Below are 4,979 nucleotides of genomic sequence, written 5' to 3'. Positions count from 1 at the left end.
AGTTTCATATATATTTTGATTATTAGATTCTTATCAGATATATGGTTTCCAAAGATATTTTCCTAGTCGGTAGCTTGTCTTTTCACTTTTTTTGTAAAGTCTTTTGATGAACAAAAGTTTTTAATTTTTATGAGGTCCCATTTATTTATTTTGTCTTTTGCTGTTTGTGCTTTTGTTATTATAGTAGTTAATCCACTGTTAAAAAGCTAGGCCTGACAGCATTGCCTGCTTTCCTCTAAGAATTTTATGGTTTTAGTTTGCACATTTAGGTCCTTAATCCATTTCAAATTTGTTTTTGTGTATGGTGTGAGGCATAGGTCCTGTTTCATTTTTCTGTATGTGGAAATCCAATTTTCCCAACACCATTTATTGAAGAAATTCTTCTTTCCCCATCGAATGGACTTAGCACCTTTGTCAGAAGTCAGTTGACCATAGATGTATGGGGATCCAGAGGGTTTTCATTGGCTGATTTTTTAGAAGTAGATTTCCAAGTCTTTCTTCCTAGTCTCTCTTAGTCTGGGAGTTCCACTGTAACCTGTTCAGCATCATAGCAACATGCAAGTCTGCACTGACAGATGGGTGGTGGCTGTGCATGAGATGCATTGTCCAGGCATTGAACCTGTGTCTCCAGCATGGAAGGTGAGAATTCTACCATCAAACCGCCAATGCCCCCTAACACATATTATGCAAAGCACATTTCGAGCAATCCTGGTCGTAACCAGTAGCACAGCCATAGTACCCAAAAAAACCAAACCTGTTGCCATCGAGTCGATTCTGACTCATAGTGACCCTATAGGACAGAGTAGATCTGCCCCAGAGGGTTTCCAAGGGGCACCTGGTGCATTCGAACTGCTGGCCGTTTTGGTTAGCAGCTGTAGCTCTCAACCACTGTGCCACTAGTGTTTCCACAGCCATAGTACCTGGGGCTAAACCCCATATTTCTGGGCCCCAGTTTCCTCATCTGTAAACAACAGGTTTCCAGGTGCTTGGAATAGTGATCTCTACCTCTAAGGTTTACTTTTAATTTTTTTTTTTTTTTTTTAATATTCAGAATTAGCCTTAGAATGCCAAAGCAACAGCACAGAGGAGGACAAAGAAGACTGGAAATGACTGAAAAAACAAATTAGAGTACTACTGAAGGTAAAGAAAATCTAGAAATTTAGGAGTTTCATGGCTTGAGTCTTCCCACGCTGGTGCTGTAACAGTGGACATTTGTCACGACTTGTGGCCAGCAAGCACCTTTTGAACACTCTTGCCATATTTAGGGACTTTGCTACATTACAGAAGCCCTGGTGGCACAGTGGTTAAGAGCTCCGCTGCTAACCACAAGGTCTGTAGTTCAAATCCACCGGCAGCTCCTTTGAAACGCTATGGGGCAGTTCTATTCTGTCCTATAGGGTTGCTGTGAGTCGGAATTGACTCGACAGCAACGGGGTTTTGTTTAGTTGTTTGTTTTTTCTACATTGCAAGCCCCACCTCCAGGAGAGGGTAGTCAGTACTCGGCCTCCCCCGCTCTCTTGCAGCGGGGATCTGCCATCAGACACTCGCATGTGGGACGCAGGCACCAGAGGGCTCGTTTCCCAGGCAGGGGGCGGCACGGGCTGGGGCTTTCAGACTGAGCCGGGACAGAGCCTGGCACCCAGAGCCTGGCACCCAGAGCCCAGTGTCAGAGGTGCGGCCGCGGCGGCGGCGGCAGCTGTGTCCAGCAGGGGGGGTGCGGGAGTCCTGGCTGAGGGCCCACAGTGTGGCTGGGCCTCGTTCCTGCCTGGATGGCCTCCAACTGGACTCTGTAGCCCTCTTGGGGATTCTACGAGCTCCCAAATATGCCTTCATAATTTCTTTCCTGCTTAAACCCGCCAGGGCAGGTTTTATGTTGTTTGCAGCTAAGACCCTGAGTGATATCGGTACATCCGCCACAAACGGCTAGGATGCAATTCTGTCTTAATGAAATTGGGCTTAGCAGTGAAGGACACTGGAGGGAGTTCCCAAACATTTAGCTCTAGTAATACCGAGTGTGTTTATTTTCTCCAATGTCTGGGATAAGAGTTCTGTATACCACACAGAGCAGGGGCTCAAAATTTGTCAAATTAAAGTCAACTTTTCTTTTTTTAAGCAAGCGGCCTCACTCAGTCCCCTCCATCTGTAGAAGCACATCCTGACTTACGGTTTTTATAGGAGTAAAGGTCATAAGAAAAGCAGAGAATGTACTCAGAACTTTCTTGCTGAGTTGCTGTTCTTTTTTCATCCTATGAGTACGTTAAGATTAATAAGATCCCACGTAAATTTTCAGGAAAGAAATACAGAGGAATCTATAAATGATAGTGAAGTAAGACAAATGCATATTAGAGACCCCCCATTTCTTGTTTTTAGAGGCGTTGGGAGTGGGATCGGGAGGGTATTGGTGAGGGATGGAAATGTTACTGCACCTCCGCTGCCGTCAAGTAGAAGTCTTAGAAACCAAGAAAACCACTGTTACAAGCACTTTCCTTGATGTTAGGACAGGATGGAATTATTTAATCAAATAATCAGCCAATATTTTTAATTCACTACCTGCTATGGGCTTAGCTGTCTGCTGACTGCTGTAAGGAATACTGAAACAAGCCTTGCTCTCAAAATCCTTCCCAGGCCCGCAGGGGTAAATGCGTACAGAACTAGCAATAAGGTCACTTAAATTACTTCCATTAACTCTGAGATAAATAGACCATTACCCTTCTTTTTAACTTTTCATTTTGAAATTATTTCAAATTTACTGAAAAAATTGCCAGAAGAGTCCAGGGAAAGCCCATATAGTACCATCACGACCCAGAGGCACCAGTTTTCACCATCTTGCCACATCTGCCATATTTGTTTTCTCTCTCTCATTTATTTGCATGTATGTATGTATAGCTACCATCACCAGTTACTGTCAAGTTGATTTTGACTCACGGCAACCCCATCTGTGTCACAGCAGCACTGTGCTCCATAGGGTTTTCGATGACTTGAGTTTTCAGAAGTAGATGGCCAGACCTTTCTTCAGAGGTACCTCTGGGTAGACCTGAACCTCCAGCCTTTTGGTACGCAGCTGAGTGCCTTAACTGTTTGGGCCACCCAGGTGCACATGCACACACACACGATTTATTCATGTAATTTTTTCTGAACCATTTGTGAGTAGATTATGACATCATTCCCTTTTACCTTTTAATACCTCAGGGAGATATTTCCTAAGAACAGGGATAGTCTCTTACATAGCTAAAGTACAGCTATCAAATTCAGGACATTTAACATTGATACAATATCTTTTCCTGTTCGATACGCCATATTCCCGTCTTGTCAACTGGTCCAGTATTATCCATTGTATCATTTTTCCTCCAGTGCAGAATCAAACCCAGGAGCATGTACCACACTGAGGTGTCATGTCTTTTTGTTTTCTTTACTCTGGAACACACCCTGAGCCATTCTTCATCTTTTATGACTCTGAAACTTTTGAAGAATCGAGACCAGTTATCATAAAGAATGTCCCTCAGTTTGGGTTTATCCGATGTTTCCTCATGATTAGATTCAGGGCATGCAGCCCAAGCCGGAAGCCTATATATGTGATGTTGCGTGTTACCCATCTGCTAAAGTTAATTTTGATCACCTGGTCAATGTAGGGTTGGGCGTCTCCATTCTGTAGTTACCACTTTCCCCTTGCAACTAGTAAGTATTCTGCAGGGAGTGGGGAGATCGCTATACTCTTGTCTTTTAGGGACTGGGACAAATCACATTAATGGAAGACGCTGCAGAGGGCAGTGGTGAGAACTGAGTTAAAACCTGACTCTACCATTTACTAGCTACATGACCTGGGGCAAGTTACCTAACCCCTCAGAGCCACCTTTCCTCATCTGTGACATGGGATGATAATATTTCCCTTGCAATATTGTTGGGAAAATTACATAAATATGTAAGGTGCTTGGCTCATAGGAGACATTCACCAAATGTTAGCATGCTTCTTATTCTCCTCCTCCACCTTTTTAGAATACTTCTCTGGTGGTGTAGTGGTTAAGTGCTACAGCTGCTAACCAAAGCCTTAGCAGTTCGAATCCACCAGGTGCTCCTTGGGAACTCTATGGGGCAGTTCTACTCTGTTGTATAGGGTCACTATGAGTTGGAATCGACTTGACGGAAACTGGTTTGGTTTTTTTTTTTTTTCCCCTGAGGACAGTGGTTTGTCTGTTTCCAATGTTATAAAGGGACATCAAGGACAAGCAAATTATACAATGCCACTTATGGTAAGAGGCATGGAGAACCACACACGCAACAGAGGCTCAACAGAAAACTTTGTAATTCTATTTAGAAATGCCAGGGGCGGGGAAGAAGCTAGCAACAAAATGGTTGTCTTGAGGGGCATCGTCATGTTCAGCTTGAGCATCAGCTGTAAAGAAAAAGACCAAAAGAAAAACAAAAAGTCAAAACAAAGAAGAAGGCCAATGGGACACAGGCTATGAGACCCACCGGGTTCCCTGACTTCAGCTTTAGAACATGGAGGCCCTTGGGGTTTCACCCCACACCTAGACGATCAACTGTGCATCACTGGGAAGACCACCAGTCTTCTCTAAGCCTCCATTTCCTCATTGGAGGGGTTTTGACCAGATCTGTAGTTCTCATCCTGACTATGCATTAGACTCAGTAGGGGAATTTTTTTTAAATACCAATTCCTGAGCCTATCCCCATATCAACTGAATCAGAACCTCAATGCTGGAATTTTTCAAAAGTTCCCCAGGTGATTCTACTGTAAGTCATATTTGAGAACCACGGGCCTAAATAATCTTGAAAGTCCTTCTAGCCTTAAGTTTCTATGAGTCCATGAATGGAATATTCTGAGGAACTAAGTTTTCTACTGAACTTAGAATTCACCACCAGAAATCCCTTTTTGTTTCGATTCCTATTTTTGAAAATGTTTCTAAAGTGAACAAGTCAAAATAATCTTGAAGGTCCTTCCTACCTTTAAGCTTCCATGACTC

The 4,979-nt window shown here is 43.4% G+C and overlaps 1 pseudogene; it reads right to left on the bottom strand.

The window, feature by feature from the left end:
* The window catches only part of LOC101358710 (putative nucleoside diphosphate kinase), a 6,152-nt pseudogene extending 2,855 nt beyond the window's left edge, over positions 1–3,297 (bottom strand).
* Between the last annotated feature and the right edge of the window lie 1,682 nt (positions 3,298–4,979).

This window comes from Trichechus manatus, unplaced genomic scaffold (genome assembly GCF_000243295.1).
Source record: "Trichechus manatus latirostris isolate Lorelei unplaced genomic scaffold, TriManLat1.0 scaffold00004, whole genome shotgun sequence".
Taxonomy (NCBI): domain Eukaryota; kingdom Metazoa; phylum Chordata; class Mammalia; order Sirenia; family Trichechidae; genus Trichechus; species Trichechus manatus.
The sequence above is the reverse complement of the archived record's forward strand: the minus strand, read 5'-3'. Positions and strand labels throughout refer to the sequence as shown.